Source organism: Cryptomeria japonica, chromosome 10 (assembly GCF_030272615.1).
Source record: "Cryptomeria japonica chromosome 10, Sugi_1.0, whole genome shotgun sequence".
Classification (NCBI taxonomy): Eukaryota; Viridiplantae; Streptophyta; class Pinopsida; order Cupressales; family Cupressaceae; genus Cryptomeria; species Cryptomeria japonica.
Window position 1 is genome coordinate 868,086,430 of NC_081414.1, and position 23,246 is coordinate 868,109,675.

Below are 23,246 nucleotides of genomic sequence, written 5' to 3' on the forward strand. Positions count from 1 at the left end.
TTTGAAAGCCTAAGCCTGTGTTGTTTTTAGGCTTCATTTCTGTCAGCAGTGGCTCATGTCAACCTTTCTTGCAAAGTCCCAAAGAACGTTGACCATCATAACCCATTCTTTGCATAATGAGAAAGCCCTTTCCATATTGATCTGTGGGAAGCTTAGCTTGTGGGATGTTCGTGGTGGTAGGATCTTTATAGATCCATTCTACTAGGTCCTCATCTCGAGTCTCTTCTTCTTGACTCTTTCCAAGGATGAAAGGCATCAAAGTGCATGCTAGTGTGACTACTGGTGTATGAAGTACCTATTGTGGTTTACCATGAGTTCTTGGGGAAGTGGGCATTTGTCCAACACAAAATAGTTGGCTTAGATTGTATTCTCCGGGACCTTTGCTATTTTCATCTTGAGCTTCTCTTGCTTAGGTATAATAGGGCTTGAATTGGAAAGAGAGGCTGGACTTACATATGAGATGGATGAGATGGCTTCTCTGTTGTTGGGAACAACAATCTTTGGTTGATGATTTATGTTATGACAATATGAAAAGGGGTTTGCATCTCCCAAGATTTTAATTTCCACACCATTATGTGGGAATTTGATACACTGATGGTAAGTGGATGGAATGGCTTGCATGGCATGTATCCAAGGTCTTCCCAACAACAAATTGTATGGTAGAGGAAGGTCTAGAACCTGACATATGATGTGCTTCACCATAGGGCCCACTCTAATTAGTAGCACCACTACTCCTTTGGATGAGCACTCTGCATCATCATAAGCTTTGATTGTGATCTTCTTGTGGGGATCCATTGATTCAATTGCATATCCCAAAGTCATGACTAGCTATAGTGTACAAATATTTAGGCCTGCTCCATTATCAATCAAGACTCACTTGATCCTATGCTAGTTGATAAATCCTTCAATGTGGAGTGAGGTGTTATGCGGTTGTTGGAAGGATGAATTGTCACTTTTGGAAAAAGTGAGACAAGGGGATGCTTTTAGACTTCCAACCATGGCTTGGAACTTATCTGTATTCAAGTTAGCAGGGACTGATGCCTCTTGGAGAGCTTGGTCCAAGATTGTTTTATGAGATGGAGATAGGCGTAATAGCTCTAAGATAGATATCAGTGCGGGAATTTTATCTAATTGATCCACAAGGTTATACTACTTTGGGATTGAGGTGGTACCTTGTGGAGCTTCTTTTATGGTAACTTTGCCGTGACATGTAACAACATTACAATCGGAACTGGGTGGATTTTTTATGGTAATAGTTGCAACTTGTTCACTGGAATCATATAGGTGGTTTACCATGTAATTATACACTGCTTGTGTGTAATCAGTAGTATCACTGTTTCTCCTGGAAGTGGAAGGACCCCTTTGATCTAGTGATGGAAGTGGATTCTTGAACATCAAATGATCATTGTTTGTCATCTTTGGGTCATGTCCTTCGATTTCAATATCACCTTGGTTAATAATATCTCAAATAAGATCTTTTAATCTGTGACAATTGCTTGTCTTATGTCCTTTTCCTTGATGGAAATCATAGTGTTCAGTATCTCTCCACCATGCAGGTTTGACTTGAGGTTCATAATTTGATGTTTGGGGTAAGGTGACCAGATTCTGAGAAACCAACTGACGTAACATGGTTTCGATGGATTCCCCTAAGGGAGTGTATATTCATTTGGGTTTTTGTTGATGCTGTCTAGGTTCATCTTGAGATGTTATGCATCCTTGATTTGGAGGAGCAACTATGTTAGTCTTGGGTGGGGGGTTCTGTCCTACAAATCAAACCACAAGTTGTGCACTTTTGATAGTTCAAGCATCCACAACCCCGTCATTGATGATATTCTTGTTTTTGTTCCAGAAGTTTGGTTTGTCACAATTGAAGCGTGGACGAGGGGCATATTTTGGCTCATTGTAGATTTTGATTAGCCCTTTCTTGATGAGAACCTACTCACACTTTAAACCTTTTGTGATCATGTCGTTGAAGGAATCTATGTCTTTGAGGTCCAGGTGAAATTCCATTTCATCATTTAAGTTAGAAATAAATATTTCCACTAATTCTCATTCTGGTAATTGAAGTGAACTTCTACTAGACATTTGACGCCATCGTTGTAGAAAGACCGAAAATATCTCACCTGGTTTTTGTTTAGTGTTACACAGATCAGCCATTGTGACATCATGTTCAATGTTGTGTGAACAATGTGATAGGAACTTCTGGATTAGTTCCTCAAAGGTCCTAATGCCACTTGGTAATCGAGAAAACCATGATGTGGTTGTTCCTCCCAAACTTTGGGGAAAAAGTCGCATTAGCTATGTATCCTTGTATGCCACTTTGAGGCATGCTGAATGGAATTCTTGAACATGATCACGAGGATCTCCTTTTCCTCTATACTTTTCAAACATGGGTGTTTTGAACCCTCATGGAAAAGGTGGCATATGAAGATTCCTATCAAAGGGATAGGGACAAATTTCATCAAGTGAAAATTGGTTTGTTTTCACACCACTGTGAAGCTATTGGGCAAGATTTTTGACTTGTTGCCGCAACATGTCTATATCATTAGGAGGAGGAGGAGGTGGTGGATTACCTTGATGAAGGTTGTATCTAATGGGATCTTCTCTTCTTTCATCCTCATTATGAATTTGGCATTCTGATGCTTGTCACAGTTGTGCAACATCAAAGTCTAAGGGTAGTTTGGCTCCCTCTTGAGCAAGTCTCAAAAAGTGAGCATCAGCATTGCTCTTGAGTATTTCATCAAAGAGTCTATTAAAGAGGGGGTTGTGTTGTGCCCTTTCTATTTCCGCAAGAGTAGGAGTACTTGGATTTTCTTCATTCATTTTTCCTCCAAGAGCCTCTTGGAATTCAATGATATTTTCCTCCTCTTCTTCTTCTATTTCCATTTCTCATTGCCTTTAACGTGTTCGGGTATAAGCCATTTTGTTTGCAAGTTTTTTCTGAAGTTGGGTGAAAATGATGATAAGTTGTTGATGAAATGAGAGATTTATGTTTGGTGGAGTTTTTTGCAAATGAATCTCTAGCACTAAAGGTAGATATTACCAAAGTCCTTTCTTGAATTGCTTGTTGTATTGGATTAACAATGTTTGGTGTGATAAGGTTTAGAGGAATCTGAGATGTGTTACAGATTCAACTACCTAGCAATGAGAGGATTCACTTAAAGACTAGTTTTAACCTGCGTAGAAATGCCTCTTTAGGATGAGTTTATCCTAGATGTTGAGACACTCTAAAAAGTGATGTTTGTGTTTGATTAAAGCAATATCTAAAGAGAACTTAGGATAAAAACCTCTTGGTGTTTTTGAGAGTTGAAATGGATGAAATGATGTGTGAATGGGATGATGGGTGAAATGTTTAACTTCAATAGAAACTTTGTGTTACATATGGTACAAATTCTACCTCTTCCCTTTCGGGTGACATTTCCCAAGCTACGTTGTAGGTGATACAAATGTCTGGAAAGAAGTCTGGGTTGATCTTGCGTCCATTGTTTTTGTGGTAACTCAAAGCTCTATATTGTATAAAAGCTCTATGGTTTAATGTCGCTTGATCAAATTCATTTGATTTTCCTTGAATATAAAGATGCATGTGATGCAAGAAGGCTCTATTAGAGACAAAGATTTGTCTATTAAGATAGAAGAATTTTCTCCTTTTGATTAAAGCCTTTGAGCTTAATGGTCTTCTTTTCAAGTTGACATGTCGATGAATATTCTTCTTTCTCAAGATATGAAGAATGGTCATCAAATTTGATACTCTTTCTCTTTTTTTTTGATCTTTTTGTTAGTATTTTGAAAAATCTATGTTGGATGAATCACTTTGTTTTTGGAACTGATTTTTTATGTTTCTTTGACAAGAAAACAAAGCAAGCACACAAACACAAGAATGTTGCCTTAAAAGGCACAAATGAGTATGGGTCTAGATCAACCCAATTTTTGGACATTTTATGACCCTTTCCTTTAGATGTATTTTAAGGTGTATTCCCAAAGCCTGAAGTCAGCTCAATTTGCACTTTGTCTTGACTAAAATGAAAACACTTCAAACACTTTTTATCCCTAAGGTCAAATGGCAAGTTGTGATAAATTTAGCCCACATCTTTATATTTCTTTGACTTTGGTACTACATACCTTATGAATCCTACCGTGGCAGGTAAGGATGTGATATACTAAGTCTTGCACGAGCATAACAAATAGATGATCCCTATGATGGGGGAGTCACCACTCTCATCAAGCCACAAGTGATTTTTCAAAAACCTATGTTTCTACTCAAGGAAATATGTATGGTGAGTATCTTGGGAGCAAAACCATCTATGCTCTTGCACTAAATTATATCACAAATATCGTCAATCAATAGAATAGGTGGGCTACTACTTAAAGGTGTTTAGTAATGTTCGATGTTTTTGGACATAAGCTCATTCTGCAGTGACTCACTTAAGAGCCATGTAACTCATGGTGGGGCCCATTTGTCCTTTCAACAAGTTACACTATAGGAACAACTATACCCATTTGTTCGAAGGATTTACCATGCGAGGTCATTTCCAAGAGTGTCAATCCCTTGGCAGGCCTCTCTTAAAAATATAAAATTTGAGTGTTACTAACATTTTTCTCTTGCACCTAGGACCACAAGAGCCAAGGGAGAGGATAGTGTGTGTTAGAAGTAGGACCACTCAACCAACTCTTTTGCACAAGTGTGCCAAACACCAAATTCATTTGTTCTTTTTAACTTGTCATCGCAATGTGATTTAACTATTTGGAGATGTTGCTCCAACAATCATGGTGTTCTTTTTAACTTCAAATGCAAAGGTTTGAGTAAACTAGAATTTTGAAAATCCTAGTCAACTTAATTTGAAGCACGTATGCATGAAGGAAAAAAAATTTGCAAAAAATTGAAACAAGTTGATTGTGAATTTTATTTGCACCAAAATGGAAGTGTGGATTGTGAGTTTTTAGTTTGATGCAAGAAATAAATTTGTCTTCTCTTGTTTTAAGCACCAAATAAAGTGAACCTAACTTGCACGAAAGCAAATTTGTTTTGTTCAATTTTAAAGCACTAAAAACAAATGATCCTAACTTGCAAGGAAATGAAAGTTGTTTTTGTCCAATTTTAAAGCACCAAAAACAAATTTATCCTAACTTGCAAGAAAAGGGAAAATTGCTTTTGTTCAATTTTAAAGCACCAAAAACAAATTTTTGATTTTTAAGGAAGTTAGTTTTAGACTTGCACAAAAAGCAAATAGTTAGTAAAAACCGAACCTATGGTGGGCTTCTACAAGCCTAAGAAATTTCACTTTTTCGGTTACAGGGTCCTTTTTACAACGTTTTGTTACAATAGCGCTACTCTATGTTTAAATAGAAGCACTATTTAACACAAATGCACTAATACAAAGACAATGGTGCTAAAAGAAAAACTTGACAGTAAATGCAAAAGCGCCAGAACAATTTCAAAAGCGCTAAAACGAGAACAAAAGTGCTAAATAAAGGTCAACAACACCAAACTTGGTACAATAGCACTATTGTAAAAATAATAGCGCTAGAATGTCAAGTTGCAATAGCACTACAGCACAATCAAAAGTGCTAAAGCATAACCTATGTCAAGTTCAACATTCAAACATGTTAGTGGTGTCAAAAAAATTGCTTTTTAGGTGTTTGGATTCACGTCGGGTTCACCAAATGATGCACTGCAAAATTGACAACTGAGATAAAAAGCTATGGTCATATAACATAGAAACAACAAGAAGCAAGTGTTAAGGTTAGTGTTATTCAACCAAAGATCAACCTAAGTAGGCATATCAAAAGAGACACCAAGAACAAAGAAAAGAATTTAACTACGAATGTAAATACAAGAAGACATCTCCAAATGCCCTCTACTATGCTCTTAGCTCCTTCTCTTTTGTTCCTCTCCTCTCCAAGTTCCAAACTAGTGTAGCTCTCAGTAGATTTTTGCACTATGGATGCTTATGGAGGTTTGAGATTGAAGTATTTACTCTAAATATGAATAAAAAGCTAATACTAGATGCTATTGATATTGAAATGATTTATTTTAAACCAAAATGACAAAATATTAGTGGTTTATGCTAAATGCTCTCTAGAAATGTCTATAGATTAAATGCATACAAGTTTTCAATATCTGGATTATGAAGAAATGGGCTCTATTTAAAGGGAAAATGGAGCAATGGATGGTTGAGATTGAGTAATCTCAACAAGGGTCAGGATTGAATGATATTCAATCCATGTGATGGCTTTCAACCCAATCCCAGGATGACAAGTGTCAATATGAGATAGGTTGAGAGGAGAGGGAACAAGCATTAAATGCTTGAGAATGACCTAGGAGTCAACTTGGCGGTTAAGGTCAAGGTTGGGTTGAGTGAATAAATTCTTTATTCAAAGAATAAAGGCTTTATCTAATGGACAAACTCTTGTGCAAGGGTAAAAGGGATAACCATGGTCAAAGCAATAAATGCTTGAGGAGACGCATGAGTGCAAGTTGAATTAACCATAAATAGTTATGTAAGAGCCATAAATGGTCATGTAAGAGCCATTAGTGGTCATGGAAGACTTTGGAGGTTAAATTGTTGAACACACAAAGCAATAAATGCTTTTCAAAGACTTTGAGGTCTTTGAGAAGTGACTCCAAGTTGCTTAGGAATGTGAAAATAATTAGGGGATGGATTAGGTTAATTAGGAAGGGCTTAGAAGAATCTAGAAGGGAGTTAGGATTGCAAGTGGATTTGGTGGGTGAGGGAAAATAGGATTTTTATTAAAATAAAAATCATTTATTTCAATAAATAGGTGCAAGTTGCATTTGTAGGAAAATGCAAGTTGGGGAGGTTTAAAATGATTTAAATAAATGTTAATTTATTTAAAAGAGGAACAAGGGGGATTTAATTAAATAAATAGAACTTATTCATTTAATTGATTGTGAATTTGGTATAATGAATTAATTAAAATAAATTGAATAATTTATTTAATTAATAGGAGAATGTTTGAAGAAGAATTAATTAAATATTAATTTAATTAACTGATGGCTATTGGATTTTTAATCAAATAAATAGGAAATATTCATTTAATTAAACTAGACAGATTTATGTGACTACACATAGCTTTGAATACATTCTTGGAGGAGAAGTAATACCAAAAATAGTTCAAGTTTATGAACCGGTACAGAGTAGAACCAGAACAAGAACTCTATTTGGCATAACAGATGTATTCTTGAGTTCATTTTCAGTAATTTACTTTGGTAGAAAGCTTGTATTCAGTGAGACTACTTAGTGATGAGAAGTATTCTTTGGGTAGTGTGCCTTCCTGCGAGTACAGGCCCCTATTTTATGTAATATCTTTTCTTATGGCTAGTGAACTGATATTGTGGGTCACAAATCCTATTGTGGTTTTTCCTCATTAAGGTTTTCTGCATATAAATTCTATGTGTTATGGTGTTCATTTCTATGGATGGTTTATTTGCTTCTTGGTATATGATTATTTATTTACCGATATATATATGTATGATTTAGAAAGTTAAAAATTGTTCATTCTAGTAGAACACTAATTCACCCCCCTCTTAGTGTTCTTAGATCCCAACACATACTACTCATGAGTGTAGATCTCGATCACACATCATATATAGTAGAATAAGCCTTGATGGATATTGCTTTACATGCAATAAATATGGACACAAAGATGAAGAATGCATGTTCAAGACAAATGCATCAAGATCTCCATCCAAACCAGTTAGCCCTAATAGAAAGCATAATCAGTTCAATGCCACCTATTCCACTTGTGGTAATTTTGGTCATGTTGCAATAAATTACATGATGAGAGTGGGTTAGAGAAATAATGCAGGACCAAGGAAGACAACTAGTATGGCATGTTTCAATTGCCATAAGATTGGTCACTTATCCAGAGAGTGCAGGAATCGATCCTATAATTGGTTTGAAGACATGAATCAATTTGGCAAGAAGAAAGGGCCAAATTATTTGAAAGGAAAGAAGACAGTTGAAGAGGTGAGGAATGGAATGAAAAACATGTGGACTAATAAGGAAGAGAGAAAATAAGGAGAGAATAATTTTGAAACTAAGTCATCATCAATCGGTGATGACAACCCTTCTTCAAAGTAAGCCTACCGATGCTCAGGAGGAGCACTTATTGAAAAACCATGGCTGATTCCCTAAAACCAAAAGGAGGTAACTCTTATTTGCATTACTTAGATGAAAAAAAGTTGGCATATTGTTTTCAATTCTTCAATATTGAATTATTTAAGAGTATAGGTGTTAAAGGTTGTATTGTTACTAGGAAGGAAGTGGCACTAGTAAACTATAAGTTTTAACTATTTGAGGTCATACAACTTAACTATTGTAAAAGTGCACTGAACAACTTATCAAATAAATAAGGAAATGAAAGCTCATTTTGTCTACCTTCCTTTCATTTGTACAATTCCTGAGCTCCTAGTGCAATAAAAGGCTTTCTAAATCTATTAAGTGCATTTCATGCAACGTGAGTTTGGGGATCAACCGGTGAAGTTTTAGTGATCAGAAGCCCTAGCAAAAATGGTAGAAGAAGTCAATTTGTGAATTCTATTAAAATTTATCATGGCAGCTTTCATGTCGACTCCCATGTGGGTTGAGGTAGTTAAGGAACCACAACCTGAGTTCAAGCTACATCCTATGAAGGCTGAAGAGATTGACATGACTGGTGCCCTATCATCTATGCCCTTTGGTGTGTTGTTGGTTGAAGATACCTCCTCTTTCATCCACTGCAAGCTTGAAGAACTTGGAGTCAAATTCATTCAAGATGAATTCAAAGGGTTCTATAAAATGGTCTATTGAAAGTAGCATATATGCATCTAAAGAAAAAGGGTTTGTTGAATGTTGTTGACATTACTAACCAATTCTATGCTCACATGATCAAGTATATGCTAAGTAGAGTACATGACCAGTTTCTATGGTTGGAAGTGGAAGCACCAATCTAAATTAGAAAGGATGTGATCCAAAGGGTAACAGGGTTTAGTGGAATAGGTGAAGCACTAACCCTAAGTAAAATATTATCCAGTGAAGTAATTCAGTTGACTCAATCCTGATGTGACATGAGAGAAATGACAATCACTCACATTTAGGACACAGAAGTAAGGTTTGCTTCTATAGTGATAGCTTATAGGGTTTATCAATCAAGTCGCATGAATAGTGTCTTGAGCAGTGTGATCCATGCAGCTTATCGAATCATCAAGGAGGATGCAACATATGAAATTTGTGGAATGATCAGAAGTCAATTCCTAGTGAACATGGACCAAATCAAGAAGGACAAAAACAATTAATTCAAGTATGGTTCAATACTGATATGTATGTTGTTTTATGTGCAAAATTTCTTTCCCGGTAAGGAAAATGTAGTGTGGTCAACAAATAAACCTATCATAGTTCAAATAGGTGAGATTATTAGAGACTTAGGTGATAAGTTTGGAGAGACAATGTGGAGTTATTTTAAATAATTTTAAAGTAGAATGCATCAAAGAGAGAGAATTCCAATCGATATAGTCCAAAAGTACAAGGATACCATTTGTTTTCTTTTTGATACTGATTGTTGCATTATTCAAGCGGTTCAACCTAGATCCTTCTGGGTACCCTCTATGGGTTATAAAATCAGGGCAGACACTACCACAACATATGCAAACATGTTACTATCTAAACTGATAGATAGAAAAGAACAGATATTTGGAACTTATGAGGCAAGATCCAAAATAAAAAAGGAACCCAAGGAGCCTATCATACAAAATAAAGTAAGGAAAACAATTGACACCTTAGACAATAAGTATGGAGGTGAAGCATCTGGTGCCACTACTTCCATCAATACAAGTGAACAAATAAGGGATAAATCAAACAAAGATGAAAAACAAATAGGAGAAAGGAAGAAAATGTCCAAGGCAAAACCTAAGGGTATTGCATCCAAAAAGCCAATAGAATACACAAAAGAAAAGGACTCTAATACTCCTATATCTTCTCTAGGTAGAGGTGGACCGGTAGGAGTGACATATGCAAGAAAGAAAAAGAATGAAGGGACAATTGACATGAAGGCTAAAAGGAAGCCCAAGAAGGATGAAAAGGAGGGTTCAATAACTCTAACACCCAATCTAATGTGTTAATAAAAGAAGTTAGGAGAAGTGGTTGGAATTTAGCTCCAACTGTTGATGAATTGGTCCATGGGATTAAAGAGTATGGAGGTTTATTTGGTGTTGGGAAAAAGTATCCCATCTACAAAGAGGAAGACAAAATAAAAATTGAAGATGCACTTATCTAGAACTTACATAACTACTACAAGACTCCCTATGAATTACATGGAATTATTCCATGACTTCCAAAATATCATTGAAGGGAGATGGAAAAATACCCTAGCAGTTGAGAAGGAACATAGAATAAAGGCACTCATGGAAGTGCAACATGATTTTGATTGTGATCAAGCATCTATAGTGGCAGAAGCATGTGTACGCCATTTCAAAATAAGTAATAGAACAAGGAGAATGGCCATAGGAGATACTGAAGGTGTGCATGATGAGAGAGTTTCCATGTGAAAAATAATTTTGAGCTAGCAAAAGGAAGCTGAGGAGGAAATAGAAAAATAAGTAAAACAAGGACAAGATTTAGCTGCTCAAGAAAAGGGCAAAGGAAAAGACAAGGACACCACCAAAGAGTTTGATGATTTAATAGTTGATGATATCATAAGTAATGTTGTGTCAGATATTCCTAATCTAACAAAGGATGTAGAGCAACTAGTTGAACACAAATCAACTATTAAAACTATTGATAATAGTGTTAAACTAGTAAAGGAAACTGCTCAAACTAAGAATCCCAAAGAAAATGAAGTCACAATTGAGGAGATCCCTTATGAGGAAATGCCTCAAAGGAATCTGATGACATTAAATATTCCCTCAGTAAATCCTATTGACAATGAACCTCTTTTGTCAGAAAAAGGTGTAGAGAAACAAACCCCAAAGGTGGTAGATTCATCAATGCCATCTGTAGAAGAAGCACCAAAGAAGGAAACAAAGGAGAAGGAAGAAGAAAATAAGGAAGAAGAGACAAAGGAAACAAAGGAAAAGGAAATTGAAAGTAAGAAAATAGTGTTTGATACTCCTCTGGTGAAAACAATGTTAAATCTAAAAAAGGAAAGTGATAAGAAGAAAGAAAAAATCATCATTGGATCCAGCTCTGAGGTAGAGGCTGAACAAAAAGAATAAGAAATAGAGGAGGAAGAAGAGGAATAATTAGTAATCTGTATTAAGAAGATGACCCACAAACAATTAATGAAACTTTTAGAAAAATTGAAACTTCAAGCTGAATAGGCAAGACTTAGAGAAAAGAAAAAGAAGGGCAAAATTCTTGATACTGCAAAGACAATTCTATCTGATCTCATTCCTGACATTGCTATTGATGACAATGCACCCATAATTGATTAGTTAGGCACTCTTGTAAAATCAATCGATTAAGAGGTAATCGATCTCAAGAAGGTTGCAATTAGACAATATGAAACAAGGAGAGGTGAGAAATTAATAAAAGAAATATCAGTTGGCAAAGTTGCTCTCTCCAACTACATTGAAGAGGTCAAATATATACTAAAGAAAGTTGGCCAATTATTGGTCAAATCATCAAGCTTCATTATTTTAATCAAAATCTTGAAGATAAAAGAGTTCAGACTCAAAGGGAAATTCAAGATCAGATAGACTCTTTTGATCCTCTTACAAGCTTTGCATCGACTTTTAGTGGAAAGGTGAAGCAGTTAACTCATGAAATCAAAAATTTAAAAGAGGAAGAGAACAAATGAGCTCTTAACCTATTAGAGATACAATCCTACCTTGCACCAAACATTGATTTAATGCAAAGGAATGCTAAAGAATTAGAAAGCCTCATAAGTTCACCTGACTGTAAGAAAGTAGATGATATGGAAGATTTGTTACAATTTTGTAGGGACAATTCAACACCATGAAATTGTTAGGTCCTAGAGACAACTGAGAGGGGGGGTGAATCAACTGTTTAATAAATTCACATCAAAAATAAACTTAACCAAAATTAACGCTTAATACTGGTAAACCAAACTTTATGCTGGTAGACAGTTTATCAGTTAATTGTAGTACCGATAAAGATTAATGCATGAAATAGAAAGAAAATAACATCCATAACATATAACACCAATATTTGTACGTGGAAACCTTGTAAGGGGAAAAACCATGGTGGACAACATATAACACCAATATTTGTATGTGGAAACCCTGTAAGGGGAAAAACCATGGTGGAAAACCTTACCCACAATCAGATGATACTACTGTAGATAGTATGTGTATACATTAGGGGGACTGCACATGCAGAAAGGCCAAGTGCCTAGAGCTCACCGCTCAAACACAAAATGAGAGTCACACTGACTACAATTGGATGATTAAATCCAATGATAATGTACTGCTCAAAAGAGCATCTCCATATGTTGGATTCAGTACCATTTTAGCTCTGATATGCCTTCTTCAAACCTTACTTCAATATTGAATGATGTCTGCATGTATAGCTCTGCTAATATTTGCATATACCTTATTACAATATCTATCCTTGCATATATCAACCTCACAAATGAGATCTTAAATTTATATCATAACCTAAGACCAATTGAGTAGCTCGGCTCACTAAAAGATATTACAATAAAATCAATTATAATTGAAATAATATCCGATGCATGATGTCGGTTCAATGCATTTGCAATAACAAAAAATCATCTCCATGATGTGTCATGCTGATCTTGAATAGATAAGTCTGCCGGTGTATAACCTGGACCTATTTGTCGATAACAACAAATATTCAAACTCGAATAGACCAATGAAAAAATAACCAAGACAAAGTGTCCAAATGATGTCTTCAACATAACCAAGTAACCTCGAAGTGATTCCAAGTGCCAGTGAACAATATATCCTACCGGTGAACCAAATACCAGTGACTGTACATAAGTCACATGCTTGTCAGTGAACATAACCAAATCTCTAAGTGTTGATAACTATTGATAAGTGTTGACATCAATGACAAAACCATATCAACATATCCAAAATACCAACAATCTCCCTCTTTGGAATTGATGGCAACACAAGATGGAAAAACCATCAAAGTGCCAAAATAGAAATGCCAAAACCAAAAACCAACAATCTCCTAAAGAGATCATAACCAGAAATCAAAATATAGATACAGAGAGTTATCGATCTTCTCCAAAATAACAATCTTTCCCCCAAAGGAAAGTCTCTCCCCCAAGGGATAATGTTTTTCCATATCAATCTCTCCCCCTTTGACATCAAATGCCAAAGCAATATAAAAACCAGGTTCAAATACAAAATACCAACTCTTTACAAAATACAAACTACTCCCCCCTGAGAAGTAGCTCTCCTCATCAAATCTGGAAAAAAGATTTCTCTATGAATTATGTCAGTTCATGACAAACATCAACTGTCTAAGTCTCTACCGGTGGGGGTATAACCCCAAGCTGGTCTTTGAGATATTCAAAAGTCTCCTTAGGCAAAGGCTTAGTAAAGATATCTGCAATTTGCTCTTTAGTATTCACATAAACCAATTTCACTTCTTTTGCTTCAACATTCTCTTTCAAAAAATTTAATTTTATAGAAACATGTTTAGTTTTAGAATGTAGTACTGAATTCTTAGATATATCAATTGTTGTTGTATTATCATAGTAGATAGTTATAAGTTCCTTGCATTTTACCTTTATATCCTTCAACATTTGCTTAAGCCATAGTACCTATGTGTAATTAGTTGCTACTGCAACATATTATGATTCTGCTATTGATAAAGATGTGCAACTTTGTTTCTTACTCAACCAAGAAATTAGTTTGCTACCACAAAAAATGCTCCTCCGGTGGTTCTTTTTCTATCATCTATATCTCCTACCCAATTTGCATTTGTGTATGCACATAATTCAAAGTTTTCATCTCTAGGATACCATAAGCCAAGATTTGTAGTGCCTTGTAAGTACTGAAAAATCCTTTTTACTACTGATTCATGATTTTCTTTAGGATTACTTTGAAATCTTGAAACAATACATACTGCATTCATAATATCAAACCTTGTTTGTGTCAAATACAGTAAACCTCCTATCATAGACTTGTACCTAGTCAGATTAATTGGTATTGATTCATCCCTTAATGATAATTTGTTAGCTGTAGTCATACGTGTGCTTATCGGTTCAGAGTTCTCCATGCCAAATTTCTTTAGTAACTCCTTAAAATACTTAGATTGACTCAAGAATATAGCTTTATCAGTCTGTGAAATCTGCAATCCTAAGAAGAATTTTATCTCCCCAATCATAGACATTTCAAATTCTTGCTGCATTTCATTAGGAAAGTCTTTACATAATCCATCTTCTCCTCCAAAGATTATATCATCAACAAAAACTTCTATAACCAAGATGTCATCATTAGTCACTTTGTAGTATAAGTTGTTGTCAACATTACCTTTAGAAAACCCAATCTTCAAAAGATATTTTTCCAATCTAGCATATCAAGCTCTTGGAGTTTGCTTCAATCCATACAAAGCTTTCCTTAATTTGCAAACCATATCTTTATCATCTATCAAAGAAAATCCATCAGGTTGTTCAATATACACTTCTTCTTCAAGATCTCCATTCAGAAATGCACATTTAATATCCATTTGATATACTTTATAGTTCTTGTGTGCTATAAAAGCCAAGAATAATCTTACTGCCTCAATTCTAGCTACTGGTGCAAAGGTTTCATTATAGTCAATTCCTTCTTTCTGTGAATAACCCTTACACACTAGTCTTGCTTTATTTTTTATTACCTTACCATCTTCATTAAGTTGGTTTCTGAATACCCATTTAGTTCCAATTACATTTTTGTCTTTAGGCGAGGGAACTAATGTCCATGTGTTATTCTTTTCAATTTGTTCCAGTTCATCTTCCATAGCTTTAATCCAATGTTTATCTTCACATGCCTCAATAACTGATGCTAGTTCAATGTGAGAAATAAGACATACCTCTTCATTTGCCAGTCATCCTCTAGTCATAACTCCTTGATATTTGTTCCCAATTATCTGATCTTTAGAGTGGTTCAATCTTATATACCGGGGTGTCTTTGTTTGTTGTTGTTCCTCAATTACTATGGAATTTTCAGATGATGCTAGTGTAAATGTATCTTCATTCTGTACCGGTATACTCATTTCAAGTTCATTTGTCAGTATCTTTGTTACTAATTCAAAGTCTAAGTACCTTGAATTTCCTCTAAACTATTCATCAATCTTCACATTTGTACTCTCTACAATTTTTTGCAATCTCTTGTTAAAACATCTATATGCCTTGCTCTTAGATGAATAACCAAGAAATATTCCTTCATCACTTCTAGGATCAAATTTGCCAATATACTCGTCTCTTCTAATATAGCATTTACTTCCAAATATTCTGAAATATTTAAGAGTAGGAGTAATACCAAACCATAATTCATGAGGGGTCTTACCGGTTTCACATTTGATGTGAACTTTGTTGAATGTGTAAACCATTGTACTCATTTGCTTCTCTCCAATATACATGAGGTAGATTTTCTTTTGATAACATACTTCTAGCTGCATCCAAGATAGTTTTGTTTTTCCTTTCTACAACTCCATTCTGTTGGGGTGTCTGGGGTTCTGATAACTGTCTTCTGTTCCATTCACTTCACAGAATGTATTAAATTCCTTAGATGTGAATTCACCTCCTTGATCTAATCTCAGACATTTAATTTTCTTACCGGTTTCAGTCTCTACCATCACCTTGAATAGCATGAATTTCTCAAGTGCTTTTGATTTCTTCCTCAGAAAAGTAGCCCAACACATTCTAAAATAGTCATTAATGATTAGCATAAAATACCTATCTCCTTGTAAGCTTCTAGTTCTTGCTGGACCACATAAATCAGTATGAATTAAGTCAAGAACATAATTGTACTTTTCTGGAATACTCTTAAAGTATTCTCTAACATGCTTTCCAAATTGACATTCCTTACATACCGAGTTGTAAGGTTTGACAATTCTAGGTAAATCTCTTACTGCCTTAGTTGTACTGATTTTCACAATTCAATCAAAATTTACATGACAAAGTCTTTTATGCCATAACCAACTTTCATCAATATGTGCAATCAAGCATGTCTTTTCACTATTATTCAAATGAAAAATATTACCTCTGGTCTAATTACTGGTTGCAATTTCCAAACTAGTTCTGTTCATGATTTTGCATTTACCATTCTTGAATTATAACTGAAATCCTTTTTCAAGTAATTGACCAACTCTCAGAAGATTATGTTTTAAACCTTCAACATGGTAAACATTATCAGTATTGTGCTTACCATCAAAAGATATAGTCCCTTTTCCTTCAATCAAACTAGCTTTATCATCTCCAAATCTTACTAGACCTCCATTGTATTCTTGAAAGGTTAAGAATTAACTTTTATCACTAGTCATGTGATGTGAACATCCTAAATCAATGATCCATTCATCCTTCTCTTCAATTCTAGCTGCCAGGGCCTTCTCTACCGGTTGAACAGTAGGTGTCAGTTGATCTTCTGTTATAGCAACAAAAACCCATCCATTGTCTATCTAATCCTCATCAGAATCATCAGTGACTCCTTCATCAATAAGATAACAAGATTTGTCTTTGTTTTCTTGAATCTATATCTCTGATATTCAGGGTTAGGCTTGTATGTTCTTTTAGCTTCTTCTTTCAATCTTGCATGTCTATCAAGACACCTAGATGCCATATGATCAATCTTATTGCAGTTAAAACATTTAAAGGGTGCTTTACCTTCATACTTACTTCCAATTGGACCTTTAGGCATTTTCCTTGCAAATAGTGCTTCAAGTTCTTCAAGTTCTTCATTTTCTCTCCTGCTTCTTCAAGTTCTCTTACATAAAAGGCTTTCCAATTAGATTTGTCAAATGATGATGATGCAGGTGATGTTGATGCTTTGAAAGCTAAATTTGTCTTTATAGTAGCAACAACACCAAATTCCTCAATTTCAAAAGTTGAAAGTTTTCCAACCAAAGTGTCTCTAGTTACTTATGTATTAGGCATTATTCTAAATTCATTTATAGTACTTACTTTCATTTTATATGCCGGTGGCAATGCTCTGAAGACTTTTGAAACAATTTCATCTTCACTTAAGGTTCCTCCATAACATTGTATACCCAAAACAATTTCATTTACTCTTTCCATAAAAGCATAAATCCTTTCATCTTCTTCCATTTTCAGATTTTCATACCTGACCCAGAAGGATTCAGGTTTTGCAATTTTGACTATGGTATCACCTTCATTCAATGTTTCCAATTTGTCCCAAATAGATTTAGCAGTAGATCTATCTGATAATCCCATGATTTGCTGATCTGACAATGTGCTCAAAAGTGGTTCTCTTGCTTTGCAATCATTTTCTTCATCTTTAGTCAGATTTGGTGGACTAGGTTGACCTTGAGTAGGAGTAGTATAACCATTCCTTGTAACTTCCCAAATTTCCTTTGCAATGCAATTTAAGTGTGTCTCCATCTTGATCTTCCATATGCCATAGTTAGTTCCATCATGTTTAGGACTGTCCTTCCTGAAATAGTTTGAAGACATTGGATCTCCTCAAGCTGTTAAACTTTTGCAAAAAGAGGACTAGGATCTAATACCAATTGTTAGGTCCCAGAGACAATTGAGAGGGGGGGGGGGGGGGGGGGTGAATCAGCTATCTAATAAATTCACACCAAAAATCAACTTAACCAAACTTAATGCTTAATACCGGTAAACCAAACTTTATGACGGTAGATAGTTTATCAGTTAATTGCAGTACTAGTAAAGATTAATGCATGAAACAAAAAGACAATAACATCCACAACATATAACACCAATATTTGTATGTGGAACCCTGTAAGGGGAAAAAAAATGGTGGGAAACCTTACCCACAATCAGATGATACTACTGCATATAGTATGTGTATACAATAGGGGGTCTGCACATGCAGAAAGGCCAAGCACCTAGAGCTCACTGCTCAAACACAAAATGAGAGTCAGACTAACTCAATTGGATGATTAAATCCAATGATAATGTACTACTCAAAATAGCATCTCCATATGCTAGATTTAGTACTGGTTTAGCTCTGATATGCCTTCTTCAAACCCTCCTTCAATCTTGAATGATGTCTACGTGTATAGCTCTACTAATATTTGCATATATCTTATTACAATATCTATCCTTGCATCTATCAATCTCACAAATGATATCTTACATTTATATCATAACCTAAGACCAATTGAGTAGCTCAACTCACTAAAGATATTACAATAAAATCAATTATAATTGAAACAATATCTGATGCATGATGTCAACTCAATGCATTTACAATAACAACAAATCATCTCCATGATATGCCGTGTTGATCTGGAATAGATAAGCCTGCCAATGTATAACTTGGACCTATTTGCCGGTAACAACAAATATTCAAACTTGAATAGACCTATGAACAAATCACCAAGACAAAGTTTCCAAACGATGTCTTCAACATAACCGAGCAGCCTCCAAGTGATTCCAGGTGCTGGTGAACAATATATGTTGCCAGTGAACCAAATACCGGTGACTGTGCATAAGTCACTTACTTGACGATGAACATAACCAAATCTCTAAGTGTTGATAACTATTGATAAGTGCTAACATCAATGACAAAACCATATCAACATATCCAAAATACCAACAAAAACAAGTGAAGCCTTCATGGGAATCTTCTTTGATAGCTGCTAACGAAAATTTTAAAGACATTTTTTCTTTACTCTCATCAATTTGTTTGTATATCCTTTGTGACTATTTCAAAAAGGAGGAGAATGTATATTGGATTATTCATATGAGGAGGAAGGACTCTATGTACAAAAAAAAAAGTTATACAGGTAGAGTAGTACTGATAGAGTAGGTAGTACCAGCAGAGAAGGCAAAGAATAGGGGGAGAACTAGAACAGGGGGAGAATTAGCAGGAATAGAGGATTGGCTACATTAGGGGGAGAACCTAAATATAATAGAAGGTATTCATTGGTATTCACTATTCCTCTTAATCTGGTTCAATCCAGCTAGATGTTTTGCTACCAATGCTAAAAGGGGAGATTGTTGGCATTATGGTGAGCATGATGAAGTTTGAGGTACTTAGAGGTTGTCATTGATGGCAATACTGGTTCTAATATCATCACAACCAATCAAAAATGTGTTATAGTGGATCAGTGAGGAAAAGGGGAATAAAGACATCCACCAGTAACCAGAGACGTGTTTACAAGAAACCAATTAGAAGTTGAACTAAGTGATGCAGGTTCATCGATAGAAAGGAAGCAATTGGTATCAAATCATAATGCGGATTGATATGTATGTGAAGTGAAAATGTTAAGAATACATAGTCATCAGCATGTTTGATGTGCTAACATGTGGATCTATCAAATTTAGAAAGAGCCAGATGAAGCCAAAGTGTTTGCTAGAGAACCAACAAGATTTGTGGCATGAATAGTTAGTCACATCAATATAATCGACGAGATTTGAGGATCAAAAATATTGGCACATTGAATGATTTTTGAGTTTAAATGTTGGAGGCAAAGTGAGCGCCAAGATTGAAGACAACTATTTATATGATGTTCATCTTGATTTTTAGTTGTTGGAGTGGTTAGCAAGTTCGAATTGAAAATCTAAGGTATAGAATGCGAAAAAGGGAAGAGTTTTTAGATGATTGGGTGAAGTCATCACTAAGAAAAGATTGAAGTAGATACAAAGTAGGTCTATTTGATAGAAAAGTGTCATCATCAGATCATTTGTTTTGCTTCTCTCTAATAGTTGTTGTAGATTAAATCCCTTAACATGGTGAACCTTAACCGGTTTTGTTTGTAAAATCCCCTAACAGGGTCACTCCATAATGGAAGTGTAAAATCCTTTTTCAAGGTGAATCCTAATAGATTCTAAGGTATTCTTGATAGGATAACAGTCATCTTTAACAGGGTGATGTTCTCAAAAGGAATAGGATTGTAAGCTCTTAACAAGCACTTTTTTTTACTGCAGTAAAAGAGATTGTGGGTTATCCCCACTGTGGTTTTCTCCCTATAACCAAGGTTTTTGATGCATAATTATTGGTGTTATGTGATGCTTATTTGTACAAGAAAATCTATTTCCTTCAATGTTTTTGCTTTCTTTATTAATGCAATGTTTTAAGTTAATTTTTAAGGATAGTTGCAGACCAGACAGTTTGAAAGTTGGAATTGTGTATAAACTATTTTTATTGATTCACCCTCCCTCTTAGTAATTGGTTAATACTAACAATCAAGCATTTGGAGATGCTATTATTTCAGTTCATTTCTTCTAGATTGTAGTCTGAATCTTATTGTAATTTAGTGAGACTTTCTTGAGGGTTGTATCCTTTCAAGTCATTATATTTGAGCAGTGAGCTCTAGGTAGTGTCCCTAAATGCTTATGCATTCCCCATTGTAATATTTTCACATACTACTATAGAGCATCATCTTATGGTGGGTAGTTTACTACCATGGTTTTTCCCTTAACCAAGTTTTCCACATCAAAAATCTTGGTGTTGTGTGTTGTGCTATTAATTTTCTTATCTGCATTATTGCTACAGTTTATCAAATTTATTTTTCTGATTAATTTTTTGTAATCTAGTGAAGATTGATTGACCCCCTCTCTCATTCTTCCTTCTTGGTTGCTACTAACAATTGGTATTAGAGACAAATACTTTAATAGAAGCTTAACCACTCAAGGATATCCAAGATGGCATCTCAAGGTGTTATCTTTAAGGATAATCCAAGGTTTGATTGAAGAAACTATTCTATATGGAAGGACTAGATGGAAGTGCACTTGAAATATCTTCGAGGATATTACAGGAAGAGTACAAAGAACTCCTATTCTATTACTCAGAATGGAATGATTATTCCTGATAAGATCAAGGAAGTTGAACATAATGTTAGAGAAAAGGAAGCATTTCTTAGTGCCATAACTGATTCAGAGATAACAAATGTGATGGGACTTTAGATCACACATGAGATCTAGGAGAAGCTTGAAATCCTGCATGAAGGAGATAAACAAGTGAAAGTTGGTACGTTGTAGAGTTTGAAAGGAAGATATAACATTTTGAAGATGGGAGATGATAAGCACATACACTATTTCATGGCTATGGTGAATGACCTTGTCCTAGGTATCAGATGTACTAGTGGAACCCTTGAAGGAGATGAAATTGTTGCTAAGGTGCTGAGATATTTGCCTCTTGTTTATAAACATAATGTGGCTTCTATTGATGAGATCTAGATTGTGACTACATTGACAAGAGATATGTTGGTTGGAAAAATTGTTACATTTGAGCTAAGTGAGTTTGGAGAACCACATTGAAATTTGGAGACAAAATTTAGAGAATCAACATCTATATCCAGTAAGAAGAAGTCTAATCCTAATGAGTGCAAAATATCTAGATATGAGAGAGAGAGAGAGAAAAAAGAAATGGAAGAGGAAGAAAGAGAGTTGGATGAGCTTGAAGAATTGATTTCCCATAGATTACCTAAAGGAGTTGGTAAGTATGATGGAAATTTTTCCTTGAAAATTTTCTCTTGTAATAAGATAGGACATTTTGCTTCTAGATACCCGGAGAGTATGGCCAAGTATGAGAGGCATGATAAGTTCAATAAGAATGATAGGAATGATAGATATGAGAAGCATGACAAGTATGATAAGCCTTAAAATCCTAAACAGAAGTTTAGGAATCAAAAGAACTGTTATTATGGTGCTGATGAAGGTGTTACAAATGAAGAATCAGAAGTAGATGAAGGTGTATTTCTTACCATTAAGGAAGATGGACTTGTACTTGTTGATTCCCCTAGCTATTTAGTTGAGGAGAAAGCTTTGGCTGCTAAAGTTGAAGAGAAAGATGAATGGGTGATTAACAGTGGTTGTTCACATCATATGACAAGTGATTAAAAAAATTTATGATTATGGAAAGTTATGATGGTGGAATAGTTATATTTGGAGGTGACAAAACCTATGTGATTTGTGGGAGAGGTTCTATTTCTTTTGATGGTAAGCATAACATTGATAATTTATTGTATGTTGAAGGTTTGAAGCATAATATTTTGAGTGTTGAATAGATGGTTGAGAAAGATTATGATCTACAATTCAAGAAAGGAAAATAGAAGATCTTGAATGCCCCCAATATAGAGATTGCATCTAGAACTAAGACTAAAGGTAACATTTTTAACTTGAAAGCTGGTGAAATTTTTTTTTTGATTTCTTAGATTAATGAGAGTTGGTTGTGGGATATGAGAATGTGTCATGTTAACTTTGATTCAATGATAAAGATAAGTTCTACACATGTTGTTAGAGATCTACCTAAGATTTTTTAGCCTGCTAATCTGCTATGTAAGGAATGTCATTTGAGTAAGCAAACAATGATTTCTTTCAAGAAAAAATAGTGTAAATATGATGGATTGCTAGATCTTGTGCATAGTGACCTATATGGACCTACAAATATTAGAAGTGTGTAGGGAGATATTTATTTTAGGCTACTAATTGATGATTATTCTAGGATGATATGGGTTGTCTTTTTGAAGGAGAAATCAGAGCATTGGACAATTTCAAGATATTCAAAGAAAAGGTGGAAAATGAATCTGTTATTAAGGTGAAATGTATGAGATTTGATAGAGGTGGATAATTCTATTCTGGTGAGTTCAATTCATTCTATGAGAAGAATGGAATTAGAAGGAAATTATCTACTTCTTGAACCCCTCAATAGAATGGAGTTGTTGAAAGGAAGAACATAACTATCTTGGTTGTTGTAAGGACTATCTTGATTGAAGGGAATGTTTTGGAGATCTAATAGAGAGAATCTATTTTCACTCTTGTTTACACATTTAAGAGAGTTCATATGAAAGGTGATACTGATAAGACTCCTTATGAGCTATGGTTTAGTCATGTTCCTACTGTGAGATCTTTTAGAGTATTTTGTAGCAAAAATTACATTGAGAGAGATGAGGATATAGGAAAGTTTCATGCTAGAAGTGATGAATGTATCTTCTTGGGATATTCTATAAAGATCAAAGCCTACTAGTGATACAATAAGAGATTAAGGAAGATAGTGGAAAGTACAAATGTGAAGGTGGATGAGAACCTTGGAAAAGAGATCAGACCATATGGTTATGATGATGGACAACATATTATTATATCTCATATTTAGACTGAAGAGCCTAAGAAGAACAATCTAGTAG